This window comes from Mastomys coucha, unplaced genomic scaffold (assembly GCF_008632895.1).
Source record: "Mastomys coucha isolate ucsf_1 unplaced genomic scaffold, UCSF_Mcou_1 pScaffold22, whole genome shotgun sequence".
Classification (NCBI taxonomy): Eukaryota; Metazoa; Chordata; class Mammalia; order Rodentia; family Muridae; genus Mastomys; species Mastomys coucha.
In genome coordinates this window covers 174,165,319-174,184,128 of record NW_022196905.1, presented here as the reverse complement: position 1 = coordinate 174,184,128, position 18,810 = coordinate 174,165,319, and the positions used below count along the sequence as shown (strand labels likewise).

Below are 18,810 nucleotides of genomic sequence, written 5' to 3'. Positions count from 1 at the left end.
ATTTTCTTTTTTGAGAACTTTCTATTCATCTTGTGTGGTGGTTTGAATATGAGTGGCCCAGGGAGTGGTACTATTTAAAGGTGTGACCTTGTCAGAGTAGGTGTGGCCTTGTTGGAGGAAGTGTGTCATTGTGGGCATGACCCTTGAAACCATCATCCTAGCTGCCTAGAAACCAGTCTTCTCCTGTCTATGTTCGGAACAAGAGATAGAACTTAGCTCCTCTAGGCCCCCATCTGCCTGAAAACTGCCATGTTCCTGCCTTGATAATAATGGATTGAATCTCTGAACCTGTAAGCCAGCCCCAATGAAATGTTGTCCTTTATAAGAGTTGCTTTGCTGTTCACAGCAAAGACAGCTTGCTAGCCTGGCTTTGTGTGTTTGTTTGTTTGTTTGAGTTGTTTTCTTGTTTAGGTTTTTCAGTTCTTTGTATAGTCTTGTTATTTATTCTCAGTTAGATATCTAGCTGACAAAGATTTTCTAGCATTCTGTAGGATGTCTCTTCACTCTTCCTCAAGGAGAAGACAGAGTATCCAAGTTTGAAGACAAGGCAGAAGAACTGGAACATACCAAAAAGGACAAGATAAATTAGTAAGAAGGTGACTTTATATAATTAGTGAGTGGCTTTCAAGAAATTCAGGACACTACCAAAGACCAAATGTATGTACTACTTTACATATTTATGTTTTACTTCTCTCTATCTGTCTCTGTCTTCACCCAGCCCCTCAAAGACAGTGTTTCACTATGCTGCCTGGCTTGGATTTTAGTTTTTAGGGTTAAATGACATTTCTGTTCCAGCCTCCTACAGGAACTACAGACACATACCATTGTGCCTATAACTTAAAACAGAGTTTCTCTGTACTTTTCAAATAGTTGTAGCTATTTCTCTTTGATATTACCTAATAATTTGATAAATTATATTGATTAATGATTAACTGCAAAATAGACTCTAAATATGTCTTACTCTGAGTAATTCTTTAAATAGTACAGGACTTTACAACACTATGTCTTGATCATTTAGAAAACACTGATTTACTGATGGTACAGATGAAAATAGTAACATTTTTGTTCTAAGATAAGAGAAAGTCACATTTATTATAAACACTGCTTTTTAAAAACTTCACGTATTGGCAAGTGTTTAAACTAATCATAGTGGGTGCATGTTTTGCATAATCATTTTTGTTATAAACATCAAATTTTGGGATCAGTAAATGGTTCCCTCAAAGGGAAGACTTTTGTTATTTCTTTTTGAGAAAATACCTTGTAAAATTCATCTAAATAATTACTATTTGTCCACTAGTCATTTTTGTCCAGGTTTAAAAATAGCGGTCCAAGAAGAATTAGCTACTGGGGGTCACAACTTCATTGCACAATGCTTTGTCTCCAGGCACACACTTAGTGCAGTCCAAGAGTGCTGCGTGTACTTCTATTCTTGGCACGTATTGTACAAAGTTGTACTCAAGTGCTGAGAGTTGATAAGATTAAAAGTATTGCATCATCAAGGACATTCCTATGTGAAACTGGAACTTTGTCTTCCTACGAATGCATAACTGGTAAGGAATATAGTGAGAGGAAGCATGTGGTGCTACGTTCTGACTCATATGTGTTGGTACAGAGCGTGTGTCACGGAGGAGTCTGATGCCACCTGGTGACATGGCTTTCTTAGACACTGATGGTTTTATCCGCCATTGCTGTTGTACCCTCACTATAGGTGCCAAGTTTTATAGGAAAATGATGTCTTAGTGTTAGAAGAATAGTTTTGGCCTTTGAACTCTTCTAAAGTGCTTTCATAAAGCCTCTTGGAGTCCATTGGCTTCCTTAAGGCTCCAGGAGCCACATTCTGGGAACTGCCACTCTTAAGTGTGAGTATAGGTTTTCATAGTGACTGACCCTTGAACTTTTGCATCTACATCACATTTTTCAATTACTGGCAATTGGATGGCACCAGTGAAAGGATTTGGAAGTAAATCCCGAGTTTTCACAAAACCAACGTCTACTGATCAGTTAAAAGAGTATTCTGAGTCCAAATTGATTGCTTCGGGATTGTGTGTCTTGATCTCCCTAAACTCTGCTGTGTAATTGTAAGTCAATATCATGTCAGGTGCTTAATGGCTGGGATCTGAAGAGCGAGATCATCCTCCAATGGGAGCTAGGGCTCAGGCCCCAAGCACACACTTCAGATCCGTTCAGTTTCTGCTGTGAGGGCTGGGAAGATCCAGCAGCAGAAGGTACCCAAAGTGTGATTTTTGTACTGTGACACCTTTCTAGAAAATGTGAAAATTAGAGCAAGGAGATAATCACAGTGCAGTCAAGGGAAAATGCTCTATATTCTAAGAAGGCTTAAGTCTTAGAGTAGACAAACCTGAATGGATAGTTGAGATATGGAGGGACATTGATCTCATGAAGAAGCTCATGTGGTTAAAATCCCCAAGGTGAGCAAAACAAACAAACAAACAAACAAAATAAAACAAAATAAAAACCATGTCTATTTTGGAAAGGGAGTCATCCTAGAGATTGACTCAGAAACTCACATACTCTAGATTTTGGTTGTGTCATTTGTCATAACAATAGAAGCACAGAACAACTGTATATCCTAGCTGGGCAGTGGTGGCACACACCTTTAATCCCAGCACCTGGGAGGCAGAGGCAGGCAGATTTCTGAGTTCGAGGCCAGCCTGGGTCTACAAACCAAACCAAACCAAAAAAACTGAACTGTATATCCTGATTTCATTAGACTAGTTAGTGTCTTTTCTTTGAAATTATCTTAGTAGACTTTTTCTCCCCTCTCAAAATTACTGCAAAGTATGAATGGCTTGGTATACTTATCATGGCTGATCTATAGAGGAAATGACGTATCAGACTGTTAACTGGCAAAACAATCACCCAGCCATAGCATCTTTTATGCTCTTCTATGACAAAGACCAGGAAGGATATATTCATGTTTTGAAGGTTCTCTTGCAGCTATGATTGATTGCACTATGAAATTTTGGACATCGAGTATTTTCTGGCGAAGTTTACAAATGTGTTAGAACTGATTTCTCTTTCTGTTTGACTGCTTAGACTTGTCACAGTCACCTAGAACCACTAAAGAGTTCAAAGAGGCCTTAGGGACCCCAGAGTTCAGGATATTGAGCTGCTGGTCATGCATCAGCCATTGGTTATCTGAAAACAGATTATTTCTGTTAAGCTTCTCTTGGTCCAAAAGCTGAAATAATTCCATTTGACACATTTTTTTTCTTTCCTTGGTTTACTTTTATTTAATCACTTGTCCTTGGTCTGAGGAATCAATGGCACGAATGGCAATGCCCTTTGTCATCACCTGAAGCCAATCCTTTCCTACCTCCCATCCATGGGTACTATGCACAAGTATCAAACTGTAAATTATTAAAGGACCAAGGAGAAGCTGAGTGAGCATGAGGGCAACAGAGGGAACTTGCAAGTTCAGTTAGTTCTTATTCTCTGGTTAGTTCTTATTTCAGAGATCCAACCCTCATTTTCTGAGAACTCTAAGGGCTATGCAAGGGATGTTCATTTTTCATTTTCTATGCTAATTTCTTAAGGGAGGGAAAGATAAATCTGAGTGTCATTAGGATGCAGATGGAGCTGAGGACTGCGGTTACTAACATTGTGCTTTCCAGAGACTTAATTTGTTCTGTCTCAGGAAGAAAAGTGACTATACAACTTCCTTCCCTAGAAGTCAAAAGCCCCAAATCATTATTCCCTAACGAAAGTAATAAGAGAAGGCTAAGATGCTTCTATAGTCTCCCGATGGTGCTGGCAAATCCGAGGACTGCTATAATCAGGTGAATACAATATTCTAGTAGCATCGCTGAGGAAGTAGTTTCCAGTCAGTTGGAGTACTGAAACATTTTCAGTGTTGCAAACTAACCCCAAATAGAATCCACTTAGACTTTGCCAAAATCAAGAATGTCATTTTCTTTTAAAAAGTTTAAAAATTAATTAATTAACTTTACATCCCGACCACAGTTTCCCATCTCTCCTCTCCCCATCCTGCCCTAGTCTTTCCCTCCATCTCCCCTCGCACACCTATCTGTTCCTCCTTCATTTCTCTTCAGAAAAAGGGAGGCCTGCCATGGATGTCGACCAGCCTTAGCATATCATGTTGCAGTAAGGATTGGCATTTTCTTGAAGACTGAAGTGGGGCGGGGTGGGGGGAGTGATTTGGGACCCAGAGAAGTCCTTGGCAGTGTGGTAGTTTACCTTCCCGAGGTTCATAGTCCTAGAGTCTAGCAATAGGCAATTCAAGAGAAAAAGGTTTGCCCTGTCTTTTCTTGGTTACCTTCCTTAATCCACACTGAGAGGGATCCAACAATACTTCCCCCGAGTTTGGGCTTCTTATTCTGATGTGACTCATCAAAATTACGATGAAATTATTCCAGGGTTCATCTCTGAGTTCTAGCTTGAATCGTTGGTTAGCCAACAAAACAGACAGAACTAATATTTTTATCAACTCTGTGTGAGTGTGTGTGTGTGTCACTGGAGATTGAATCCAAGCCTGTGCAAGCACACTAGGCAAGCGCTTTACCCCTGGAGACCATTCCCATTTTAACAGGAAGGTCGATGGGCTTGAAGACAGGTAGTCCTGAATTTGGTGGAGAACATTTTCATTTCAATGTGTGGATTAATTCTCTGCATGAAGGCATAGTTTTCTATGAAGTTCATTCTATAAGATGGACTTGGAAGGCCTTTGGATCTAGTCATGGACAAGGAAGCTGAATGAGCCCCAGGTTCCTCTTAGCTCATCTTCCAGAAAGTTGATCCTTGTTTTTACGAAGAGTTTCCTAAGCTGTTTTCAGCAGCGAACTCCCATGAGAATCTATTTTTCTACTCAGTTAAAGTAGAATAAAGCATTTACAATTCGAGGATGTTCTCTGACGGCGGGGCAATTACTCTATGCAGATTGCAAACTGGCAGCCTGTGAAGGTTCAAAACTGAAATTGCCTTGACAATATCTAACCAAACATCCAGAGTGGAGCAGGCTGATTGTGACAATAAAACCAGGTCTTGTTTTAGTAGCAGAGACAAGGAGATAAATTGCTTGAATTTTGTTTTGGGATAAAAATAAACACTTGTTTTATTGAATTTAGCAGGCCGAAGGTGGTGTTCTACAGTCTTCCTAGTTTCCAGACAATTGTCAACATTAGCTGCATGTCTATAAATCTCCTGATCATTAGAGTATAATTATCTTCTGCATGGCAGATGGAATACTGTCATTGTTGTAGCCTTCGATAAGTAATGACACAATGTCTTAATAAAGACAAGTTTATTTGGTAAAATTTCTAACACAAATATGTTTTGAAGATCTGCAATTTATTTGCCCCAACTTGTTTGCTTTCAAACCATCTTTTTGGAATTCTGTTTACAGAGGCAACACAATATGAAATCCTATTAAAGCAGTGGTCTCAACACCTTCCTGGTCACATATCAAATATCCTGCCTACTAGAAATTTACATTACAATTTTTAAAGGTAACAAAATTATAGTTATGGTGTAACAACAAAATAATTTTATGATTTGGGAGTCACCGCAACATGAGGAACTATTAGAGGGTCTCAGTATTAAGAAGGTTGAGACCCAACTCTACTTATCTTTATTCTAGGAAGTTATCTTTCAAGCATGCCTCTTTGTTCTTCTGTCCCGCCTTGTGAATTCCTGAAGGAAGTCAGGAATAGATAGCAGATTTTATTGAGACAGTTGCTTAATGGTAATTAAAAATAAAGGCCAACTAGCAGATGGAGGAAGGGGTTAAGGATTTAGGAAAACAGAATGTGATCATGGGTTCCCAATAGCTAACACTGGCCTGTGGCAGACTCCAGAAGACACACAGTTTAATCGTGGGGTGATAAGGAAGGTGGAAGTAGATGGTGGATTGCAACTGTATGGAAGCTGATCAGAGTCTGAAATAGTAGACTCCGGCTGGCAGTTTCACCATCAGAAGAAAGAGGTAAACACTTTTTTTGATAAAACTAGAGAGGCAAATGAGAGAGGCAGTCAGGGCCCCAACCTGCAGAGCTATGAAGATTCTAAAAGATACCATCTTTCTTGGGGATAGATGGACAAGCAGCTAAAAAGGTCACTGCTTAAGTCATATAACCAAAATAAACTAAAGACAGGTGGTCAGAATGCTAATGGCAATCACCTCAATGAAAGTCCTGATTCATTGTTCAATTCTTGGATCTGGGCCAGGTCTCAGATTTCTCACTTATAGGCTCAAAGAGAAGCATGGGACCTATGAGGAAGAGCCTTGCAAAACATGAAGTAATTCTTAGTGTCCTTTATAATCTGTAGCAATCCATGATATCCTTTTCCAAACAGACTATAGACAGTTACTGGAATAATGAACACCAAGGAGAGGGGAATTCTAGGTGTTGAAGATGGTTGGATAAATAGTCTGATTTGCATTGGTAAATGGCACCTGGGGACTCAATGTTGCCTCCAAAACCTCAGCAAAAGGAGCGTGGCTATACTGCCTTACTACGAATCTACCCTGTGAACCTACATGGGTGATCTTTCCTTGGTCCTGCTTGGTAAAACACTCTCACTGGCTTCCTGACCTCTGATATAAGATATATTATGAAAGAACAAGGCAAAATGGAGGCCTCTGACTTTGGCACAACCTGAAACCTCTATCCTTGGCCCACAGGGGCAAAACAAAAAATTAAGCATCATGTTCATGGGAAAAAAGTTTACTGGATTCTGTTGAGTGCTTAATGAATGTGAGGATACCTTTGCTCATCTCCAGACTCCTGTCAGAATCCGAGGGAATTCTGACAAATCTGGACTGAAGTTGGAATGTGACCCAGTTCTTCATCTCCTCACTCATTTTCAGACTCCTGCTAGGACCTGGAGAAACTAACTCACCCACACTGAAGCTGGGTATGAGACCTGATTTCCTATCTCTCACTCATTTCCAGACTCCTGTCAGAACTCTTAGGGATTCTGATCGACTCTCTGTCAGGTCAGAAATACGTGTTTGTTCCATTATTTTCTGGCTTGTCTTCAAAATCTTGCTAGCACCTACAGGAACTCTGACCCAATGTGAAGTCAGAGATTCTCTATGTATACTCCCAGTTCTCTATGATCGTCAGTTTTGTGCAGGCTTCTGCTGGGACCCACAGGAGCTCTGATTGATCTAGAGTGAGGTGAGGTTAGAGATCTACAACTTGGCTACCTACCCATGTTCTCGCATTTAGGATCCTGACAGGACTTCTGGGGCCTCTGCCTGACCCTGTGTGAGATCTGTAATCCACACCCCATAACCTAGACTCAGTTTTCACCTCCATTTCTAGACTTTTGTTAAGACTCGCAGGAATCATGACTGTCTCAGTGTGAGGTCAGAGATCTATAATCCAGTATTCTAACACATTGACTGACTCAGACTCCTTCTGGGACTTGCTGCGACCCCTCATGTGAAGTCTGAGACCCTGCAATCCTATTCCCATGCCCGTCTCCATAGTGAGACATTATCTTGCTTGACATCCTCATTATGAAAACTAGATTAAGCCATGTCGACTCTGCACTGCGCTGCACTGTGGCTCACTTCATTGTGGGCCCAGATTTTCCTACTTAGTTTGGTTCCCTTTGAAACTTTTCACGCTATGGCTGGGCATTGCCTGAACATCACTATTCCACCATAACATAGGCATGTTTTAAGGTTATTTCAAAGACATTGTCAGCAGAGTCTCATGAGGAACTCTTTCACTGTGCTTCTTACAGCTGTGAGAAGGAACCAGGAGGCACGAGAAACCTAAATCTTCATTAGTCATTAGAGCAACCCATGAATTCAGTAATACCTGTGAGCACCGAGAGAGCGATCTGTTGTGTTGTCTGCCTCCCATTGCTTGCCTTCTTGTCCCTGGGGTATCCTCAACTTCTTCAGCCATGTAAACTAAAGCCAGCATCTGAGATGAGTAGATAGTCTCAAGGAAACCAAGAACTAAGTGTGGACCCAGACTCACAGGCAGGGAAGAGACATATGGGGACTCCAGTATGAGCTCCCTGGAACCTCAGATGAATAAAACATTCCTGCCGCAGCAACACTGATGCATACTAGTGAATAATTCTTTATTTCAAAGGAGCTTCCTTTTAAGTCAATAATTGGGATGGATTTTGGAAGCTTTCCTACTGCCCCTTCCTTATAACTATACCCACCCTGCCCCCAGACATACACACCACACATAAATGCATACAAACACACAAATACAAACAAACACACAGAGTACACACACATATACATATATACAAACACTTACATACAAGAACACATACAAACACATAAAAGATTTAAGAGCACCAACACAATATTCATATTAAATTCTGTTAATTGTTGGTATACGCCAACACGCCCCCTCCAGTTTTGTTAGGTTTGAGTTTTTCAGAGCTATTTCTAACCAGCTGAAGAATTTGGACTGAATAGAGCAAATGGAGATGAAAGATACTCCTGACTTACTGTATTGGTGCCGAGGTTTAACACGTTAGCATGTCATCGTGGGTGTGTTTGTACTCCGAACCTTGTGATTTACAAAGACTCCTGAGACTTTGCTCACACTGAATGTGTTATGTTTAGGGTCTGCCTGGTTAATAGGCAATGGTTCCTCTGTTTGCAAATGGAAGATAGAGAAGAAAGAAGATTTAGTTTTAAGCCCTAGAAACAGAAAACTCTGTGCCTAAGTAGCACCCACTATAAAGTTATAAGATCCAACTCTCAGGAATTGTGTTAAGGGTTTATCACTTTATTCTTAAAACATCTGTAAAGCAATTTTTCATTTATATAAGACTTTTTTTTTTCAAATTCTCTTCCATTGATTTTTTTTTAAGGGCTAATCATTTCTTTGTGGTAAGATGGGAATGTCTGATGATGGATTTTTCAAATATTAGTAAACTTTTTTGTTTAAATAAGTGAATTATTAAAGATATTAAGATATTAAGTTGTCCTGATCCTTTGTTGCATTACTGTTCTGTGGTTTAAATGTGAAATGTCACCCAGAGGTTCATATGTTTAAACACTTGGTCTGTGGTTAGTGTCCTACAACATTCTAGAAGATTATAGGATCTTTAGGAGGTAGGAAATTTAAACACTTGGTCTCTATACCAACCCACCCAGAAACTTTCAACCTCAAATTTATCCTGTCTACAAGAAATACAGGCATGGAGGAGGGAGCAGAGACTGAAGGAATGACCAACCAATAACCGGCCCACTTGTGATCCATCCCATGGGCAAACAAGCACCAGTGCCTAATACTATTAATGATACTCAGTTATGCGTGCAGACAGGAGCAAGTTGTCCTCTGAGAGGCTCCACCCAGAAGCTGACTCAGATGGATACAGACATCCACAGCCAACAGTAGATGGATTTTGGGGATCTTATGGGAGAACAGGAGAAAGGATTGTGGTCCTGAAGGGGATAGGAACTCCACAGGAAGACCAACAGAGTCAACTAATCTGGACCCTTGGGGCTCTCAGAGACGGAAGCACCAACCAAAGAAATACATGGACTGGACCTAGGCATCCCTGCACATACATAGCAGATGTGCAGCTTGGTCTTCATGTGGATCCTGAACAACTGGAGCAGGGACTATCCCAAAAGCTTTTGCCTGTACTTGGGATATGTTCTACTAGCTGGACAGCTTTGTCTGGCCTCAGTGAGAAAGGAAGTTCCTAGCCTTGCAGAGTCTTGAAATGCCAGGGTGGGGGGATACCCAGGAGTCCTCACCCGCTCAGAGGAGAAGGGGAAGGGCGGATGGGGAAGAATTGTGGGAGGAACTGACTGGAAGGGAGGCAGTGGGCAGGATGTAAAGTAAATAAGTAAAACAACAAAAACAAACAAACAAACAAACAAAAAAAAACCCCTTGGTCTCTAGTTAGTGTCATTTTTCTGGAAGGCTGTAGAACCCTTAGAAGAGTCATTGTAGCAAGACCTGATGTAGCACTGTCCAGTGTCATGTCATGTTCACCTCTCATGTTCATGGCCATGGATTTCATGTGACCATCCTGCTTCTGCCCCAGACCATGATGGACTCTGCCTCTTTAAACTGCAAGCAAGTAACTGTTTCTCCCTTAAGTCTCCACTTGTGAGGTCTGTAGGCATAGGAACAAGGGCTGACTCAAGTGGATGCATTTCAGAGCTTTCTATTATGACAGGTACTTTGTTAAATTTCTAACTATAACATTTCACTTTTCAGCAGACCCCTGTGAACTAGGAGTGGCCACCGCATTTTACAGATGAGGAAATCTAGTTTCAAGAGAGGTTAACAATATTAATCAAGGTCAAATTATTCTAAGTGTCTGAGGAAATCTTAAGCCTAGAGATGGCTGATGTCAGTGCTTGCACTCTCTCCAATATAAGATATCGCATCTCTAAGTTGTAAATTTTATTACAAGTCTATGAGTCACCGTATCAATGACAAAGGTGAAAGATTCTGTAATTTGGCTCTTTCTCCTTCTGAACCATGGCCAGTCTACATTTCTAAGCCTTGGTAGCAGTTATTTATTACAGCTTGACAATTAAGTTCTGGCTGATACACTACACAAAGAGAAAATATGCATACAGTTATCAGGTGTGAGTCACAAATTCTTTTACATAACACACATATATATATATATATTTTTTTTTCTTACCCATATTCCAGGGAATGACAATACTCAAAGTAATCTTGGAAGTCATGTAGGCAGTGTGTAGATGATAGGATAGTATTTTCCCATCTTTATTCTGAATGATCAAATGGAATAACATTCTGTGTTGGCAACATCTTGTGTGACATGTAAGCTTTGTATAGCAAGTCTCGGAATTTATAGATTAGAAAATTGTCTTAGTTCATTTTCTGCTGCTGTTTGTAAGGTACAAACGTTTGTTTTTCTCAAGGTTATGCTGACTAAGAAATCCAGGAGATGAGCCAGTGTCTCACAGTAGGCCTCTTAATTCACTGTAGCATGACAGAGGGTGTTACATGGTAAGACAGAGCAGATGTGCTAGATTGGTTCATTCTTCCTTTTTTCATAATAATTTTTAAAATTTGAAATGATAATATAATTACATAATTTCTCCTTCCTTTTCCTCTCTCCCAACCTTCCCATGTATTCTCTTACTCTCTCTAAAATACATAGCTTCTATTTTTGTTTTTACATATACACGTTTTACACATATGTGTTTTTAGATGTATGTTTACACCCTTATATACATTACCATGCATGTGTTTAACACACACACACCCTTGTGTACTGTTACTTTTAGGCATAGTTCCAGGCCTGAGCACTTGATATTGGATGACTAACTGGTGTGCTCTTCCCTGGGATGATGGCCGTTTCTCCAGCTTTCAGCACACCTTCCTTGCCTGTAGCTCTTCGTTTAGGCTTGAGGCCTTGTGAACTTCTCTCTTCCATCTTGCCATGTCTATGTCTATTGGTATCATCTCTGTTCAGTTTTCTTTAGGCAGCTATGCTATTGAGACTTCATGGTTGTAGTATCTCTGCCATTTCTAGGAGACAGTGTCTCAGCAACCTTCTCGTTCCTTTGGCTCTTACAATATTTCTGCTCCCTTGTCCCCAACTCATCCATAGTGATGCCTGAGCCTCACATCCAGAATTGAATCATGTTATCAGTTTGGACTAGAGACCACACGATCTCTTTTCCTTGCATTTTGATTGCTTGTGGATTTCTGTAATGCCCTCTGTTCATTGTAAAGACACCTACCTGTAGTATCGGTTGTCTCCCAACTCCACTGCTAAAGCAATGTCACAAGTACAGAAATTTACACCTCAAAATTGATGCTAGTTGTTTGTGAAGGTGTGAATATGCTCACTGAAAGTTTGTGTACTCTAATTCATATGTTAATCATATTTGGAGAAAAAAGTCCTTTAGGCAGGTAATTAGGATTAGGTGAAGTTATAAAGTTCAAAGCCCCTGTGACAGCATTAGTAACTTTATAAAAAGAATTGTGAAGGACCTGAGGTAGGCCCCAAAGAGACCTCTTTGATGATGAATGAGAACCACACTTATCTGTGGGTATAGGAATAGATGTTTAGAATGTCATCTGGGATTATGCTGCCTTAGTAAAGTGTTGGCTATAGATTCTTCTCCAAGATCCATGACCCAACTAGTTCCTGGTAGCTGGTTAGGTATCCAGTAACAGGCACAATTGCAGTTTTGTTTGAGTAAGCCTTAAATCTAATTAAGAAAGCTGTTAGTTACCACTGAGGCATGGGTGCCACTTCTCTACCCTTAGTTGCCATTCCATCATTGTGTGTCATAGCTGTCAGAGCTGGGTAGGACTCTGCTTGCTTCCCTTATTTGGATCCTTCTTTGGATACAGGGACAGCTAGTCTCAGGGAGAGGGTATTCAGGTCAGGGGCAATCATTTTGGTAGAGCCACTAACCTGAGGAAAGACTTATGCTTATTGAGTCCATAGGTGTAGGATGCAAGGCTGGAAAGCAGCATGTTGGGAGTACACGTTGGCTGTTATTGGCTGTCCTTGGTTGCCATGCCCACTCATCTACTCCAGTAACATCTGCAGTATCAGGGTTAAAAGCCTGATCATGGACAAGAGGCATTATGACTTCAAAGGGAATTTGTGCCTCTTGGGTATTCAGTCAGTCGTGGCATCCCCTAACTCAGAGGTAGCCCAGATATGTCCTTGCGAACTCTTGTGCTAGGTGCCCACCAAGATATGATTTATTAATAGCTAGACAAAATTGGATATTGCTCTCTGATCTTTATCAATGTTCCAACATCTTAGCCAAACCCTGGTTTGGAGTTTTGTAAGGAATGTTACCCAACCAGACTAATTGCCTTTGGCATTGTGGGTAGGGCATTGAAACTTACAGAATGGGAGACTTATCCCAGGGCAAGGTGAAGTAGAATCCTCATTCTCAGTCACCGTACTGCAGCTGAACCACTTCTAGGAATTAGCAAGAAAGAGAGTTGTCTCTACTAGCCCAGAAGATTAGCATAGTGGGCGTTTTACTAAGCATGGGCAGGACCTTGAGCTGAGTGTGTGTGTGTGTGTGTGAGAGAGAGAGAGACAGAGTGGAGCAGTGAGCATTCTAGATTTGAAATTCGAACCTCTACCCTCCTGGCTGGCGCACCTGCAATCCCCCAGGACTCCGGCAGGTCCAAGTGGGAGGGGGTGGTGGGGTGGTGGTGGTGGTGGTAGTGGTGGTGGTGGTGCTGCACCAGTCCAGAGGTGATGGCTGATGCTTTAGACTCAGTGTGTCTTAGATGGCCCCAGATGTACCTCAACTGCTAAGTTGCCAGATTTCTCATTTCTCTTTTGTAATGAGTGTAAAAGACTCATGCCATTTTTAAGAAATACACTCAAACTCAGCACTTCCTTGTGTTGACTGTTTGTCACTTGCCGAATTTTTTGCCCACTTTACCAGAACTCTCATCCCGCAGAACAAGAGGTTCCCTGCAATGAACCCAGTCTGAGGCACTTGGTAAGATACCATTGTTGGGAGCACATGTTGGCTGGTATTGGCTGTCCTTGGTAAGATACTGCAGGACAGGGCTGAGCTCAGGAAGAGAAGTTGCTGATTTGGAAATAAAGAGAAAAGAAAGGTCCAGAGATCAAAGACTCAGGAGAGCCAAAAGGTTTTACTCTGTCTGTGAAAGCAAAGCCAAGGATGTTGGGAATGAAGATCTATTAAAATTCAGCCTCGGGTGAAAATTCTTTCAGTAGTGTTGGTCATTTCCATATCTAAAACCTCACTAATGTGTTTGCGAAATGTATCTAAATTGATATTAGTTCTGTTCCTTTAATGCTATAAAAATCTGGCAGAATCTATGACATTCCAATTTTATGGGAATGTGTTAATTTACCAAGCAGACTGCAGCCTAAGGAGAGAAAACAATAGTCATAGCTGGGGTGACAATGAAGGTGATTCCACACAGCCCCCTTGAATTAGGCGCAGGAAAAGGGTGCTTATTGCAAGAAAGGCATCAAGCTGTGTCAACTGAAACAAGACTCACTCCAGCTTCGCTAAAGCAGACACCATAAACTAAGTCTTAAATTATGGAGCAAAACATCAAAAAACTGTTCAAAGAGAAACAGAAACCGTTATAGGGCTTCAGAAGGCAGAAGTAACTAGCTATGCACCTGTTTAGGGTGGATTCTGTGGTTAGGAAAGGATTTGACTTAAACTCTGAGATATATAGGTAGAGGTGGGCAAAGGTATTATAAAAGAAACATGGATGTGGTCAAGATCAAAATGGTACATCACTTGTGTACCAAGTTTTAAAGAGATAGGTTGCCATGGGAGAAAACCTGTAAGCCAGGACAGCCTGGGAGGTAGTGTAGCAGGCGTGGGCATATGCATCAGGACAGCCTGGGAGCTAATGTGAGGACTTTGATCAGTTGCAGGGCTTCTTCAAGTTAACAAGAAACCAGATGTCCCATTCGGACACGCAGAAACCTGCTTTCACAAGGTTTCTGGGAAATGATGATTTTAGGCTTTTGCTAATCCACTAGCAATCCTCTGTTTACACCATCAGAGTCCAGACTTAGCTAAGCCCAGATTGTCTTTTGGGATGCTGTGAACAGGACTGCCATTTCAGGGGCCCATTTTGGATCTAACACTAACAACAACAACCAAAAAAAGCAAGTGAAGCCAAGAAGTTATACAGAGTGAGTTTGTAACCGGCCCCTAGACTTTAGCACAAGTGATATCATAATGGAAATACCATTCAGGCCTTGGATCCCAGCACACAGGCAGCAACACATGCCAAAAACAAGAACAATGACCTAATCCATCAATGTCCAAAGTTCTGGGAAGTGCCTAAATGTACTAACCTTGGCTTTTGGCTTCTGTAGCTCTGCTTCTGGCTAACTGTTCTTGCTAACTTGAGGTGCATCAACCCAAGATGTGGTTTTTGTTCTTAAAAAATCCCATTCTGAGCTAGGCTTGGGAATGTACTCGGGCCTTGAACACTTAATGTAGTTGCCATCCAGTTAATAAAGACTTTGTATTGGCTTGAACCTGTATCTGAGTAGTCTTGTATGGTGGATACCTCAGAACAGGCTCTTGTACATAAGTGACTTACAGTATCAAGAAAGACTGCCAGAATCGGAGCTTACATGGAAAATATCACAATCTTATACAAAAAGTAATTCTACCGGGACATCTGACTAACAACCCTGTTCAGCGTTGGGCTGATGCCACTCTTGCTACTAATTATTGTGACCATAGAAGTCTGTTTTTAAATTTCTGATGTAACCCACTTCATTTCTGAAGTAAACAACTTTCTCTTCCCTCTTCTCTTACTGTGGCTTGAGTATTCCCATTGCAATACTCTTCCCAACAAAACAGCCCCATTTTGCTTTGAATTGCTTTCTCTCATTATTTTATTTAGGTTGACAATGTTTGGGGGATAGAAAGCCTCCCTGTGGGAAAGCATCCTCTTGAACTCACATATTTATGTAAGTAAGATCTCAAAGATGAACCAAACAAATGCAAAGCCTGCTTCGTGAGATGAGATGCATGCCTGACACTGTTTGGGTGGCTAACCTAAGACTGGAAAGGCCTTGGAGAAGATCAAGTATTATTGTTCTGTTAAAGGTCTATCTTAATAAAATGAATCCTAGTAACATTCCACTAGACCCATAGATTAGTGTCTTAGTCAACCATCATCAGATAAGCTTTCTCTTGTAGAAGGTGGGAACTAAATAGAGGCCCCAACCTGGACAGTGTGCAGAGAGAAAGATTTTAGGACACTCAGTCCTAAATGAGGGACTCTATGCAGATGAGGAGGCAGAAAGATTGTAAGAGCCAGAGTGGGTGGAGGACACCAAGGAGGCAGTGTCTTCCAGACACAACAGACAGATACATGTATGAACTCACAGAGATGGTGGCAGCATCCACAGGACCTATCCTGGTTCAAACCACCGAGTGTCCCAGCACCAAGAGGGGGGATGTGGACATGGACTCCCATCTCTAACCAAGGAGCTACCTGCAATTGACATCCACTTGGTAAGGATAATTTCATTTTTCTTCTATAGAGTCAGTCTCACTGGAACTGAGCTGGAAGCCTCCTTCATACTGGAGAGTGTCATGAAGCCACAAGTGCTCTGTAGACTAGCAGACTGCTGGTAAAGAAAAGACATCAACATTTGTACTTAGGGTCAGAGCCCATGTGCTTCAGTAACTATCCTGTTATGCAAGACATGTCTATCCCAGCAGGAGTGGCATTATTGTTTGTGGAGTACATACTTTCTGGTTGGATTTGAGGCCTGCTCTGTGAGAGGATCATATATGAGTGGCTATTTACCTAGCCAAAAGCCCATAACTGGGGAGATCAACAGTCCCTAGAAGGGAATCTATTATTGGCGTTTTGCTGCATGGAAATGTAGTCAACTCTCTTCTAAATATGCGTTTTGTACTTATAGCATAGCCTGCTCTCAGCTTATGTAGGGGAGGCTTCTTCTTGCTGCAGATAGGCTGTGACTCCTAACTGTAGATAGGCAGAGACTCATGACTATCAAAGCACTGAGAATACTCAGTCCTAAGTAGGGCATCTATGCTGTCCCTGTCAAGGCCCAAGGAACTTGAGGTAGAAAGATTATATGAGCTAGAACCTAAGAGGGAAAGCTATGAAATGTCTCTGTATGTGACATGGCCACTGTAGTCACAAGCAGCATCTGTGGCTACTTATCTGAGATCAGCACATGAAAGACATGAAGGGGGTAGTTGGAAAAGGGGGGTCATTAGGACTGGAAGAGCATAGAAGAGGGTTAATAGGGTCAGTCAATATGATAATAGTACACTGTGTTACACGTATGAAACTTAAAAATGTTAAAGAAGAAATAAATAGTGCCCATTGAACTCTTCAAGTTTGCTAGAGTGTGATTTTCTTGGTTGAGCCAGTGGGGGAGTAGGCAAGAAAAAGTGGTTTAAAGGGAAAAGAAGCAGGGGGAGGGGTATAGAGGCAATGAGAGGTGATTGTCTTCATGGTATAGTGTACACATGTATGAAACTATCAGAAAGGAGAGAGAGGTAAGAATGTGTAAGCCCTTGATTTCCGGGTATGTTCATAGTTATAGAAATGGAGGGATGAATTTTATTTTTAAAGAATTTAATGAAGTCCAGAATTCTGAACTAGTTATTACCTTTCTTGGTTAAAATAAGGAAAGAAATGTTCCCACTAATTGTTTACAGCGTGCTATCCAGGGAGAGCAAGCGTTTTCTAAGATTAATCCAAGCAAATTTTTCTGTCACAGTCTAGACTGTCTCTACATTTAATGTTGGCTGAGAAGAATCAGAATACTTGAGGGTCACCATGGGTTCTGGGTGACAGAGTAGGGAAATGTAGATATAGATGTAGATATAGGTATAGGTATAGGTGTAGGTATAGGTTTATCCCTGCACACACCAACATTCTTCTCATTTCAAGGAAGAACTATACAACCAAGTCACATGGTCGTTACTTGCAAGTTGGCCTGGAAATGTAGTTTGCAGAGAAAGAATCCTGGGACCATCACTTTCTGTTCTGCGTTAAAGGATAGAACTTCATTGGGAGCTTGAAATGGGCCACACTGCCAACAGTTAACTTCATAGAAACTGGAAAACACTACAAATCAGGGTTTGCTCTAACCTGTGGTCAATGGTGTCTAAATTTGCCAGCACTCTGATTTCTACAGCCCAGTAGATGCACCCCCAGCTTAACTATATTACATTGGATGATGTAGAGAATAAATTTGGGTGGACATTTAGAAACATCTACTGTAGTAAACAAGTAAGACTTATTCTATACATACAGGATAGGTAAAAATGAGAAAAATGTATTAAAATAATAGATTAAACTAATGTATCATGGATGATTGTTTCATAAGTGCACCTAACAAAATTTGACATTTATGTGTGATAAACTCAATTAGCAAAACAGCAAAAGGATTTTGGAAAAGTAGATGCCCATAAAAAAACCTATAGCCAAGCCAGGCAGTGGTGGCACACGCCTTTAATCCCAGCACTTGGGAGTCAGAGGCAGGCAGATTCCTGAGTTCGAGGCCACCCTGGTCTACAGAGTGAGTTCCAGGACAGCCAGAGCTATACAGAGAAACCCTGTCTCAAAACCAAACCAAACCAAGCCAAACCAAACCAAACCAAACCAAACCAAACCAAACCAAACAACCAAACCAAACCAAACCAAACCAAACCAACCTATAGCTGAGGCTGGGACGTAACTCAGTCAGCAAATTGCTCACTGTAAAGGTGTGAGAACCTGAGCTGCATCCCTAGCACCAATGTCAAAGGCTGGGAATAATGGGACATGCCTGCAGTCTTGCTGGGAAGGTGGAGACTGGCAGATATCTGAAGCTCTCTGGCCAGCCTGCCTAGAGAGCTGGATGAGAGACTGTCTCAAGAGTTGCTTGGCTCCCAGGCAACAAACACTACCCAACGTTGATCTCTCTCTGGCCTCCACATGGACATGAACACACACAGACACACACACAGACACACACAGACACACACACACACAGACACAGACACACACACACACAGACACACACACACACAGACACACACACACAGACACAGACACACACACACACAGACACAGACACACACACACACAGACACACACACACACAGACACACACACACAGACACAGACACACACACACAGACACACACACACAGACACACACACAGACACACACACACAGACACATACACACAGACATAGACACACAGACATAGACACACACACACACAGACACACACACACAGACACAGACAGACACACACACACAGACACACACACACAGACACACACACACACAGACACACACACACAGACACAC

The 18,810-nt window shown here is 41.5% G+C and overlaps 2 long non-coding RNA genes across 2 annotated transcripts in view; one reads left to right on the top strand and one right to left on the bottom strand.

Annotated features, from left to right (window-relative positions):
• The window catches only part of LOC116071320, a 91,883-nt gene that overhangs the window by 30,455 nt on the left and 42,618 nt on the right, over positions 1–18,810 (top strand). The window lies entirely within an intron of this gene.
• On the bottom strand, positions 424–12,496 carry LOC116071319. The gene is made up of 2 exons (XR_004110819.1): positions 12,391–12,496; positions 424–556 (listed from the first exon to the last, which is right to left on the bottom strand). It is a non-coding gene; the product is annotated as an uncharacterized LOC116071319 (long non-coding RNA).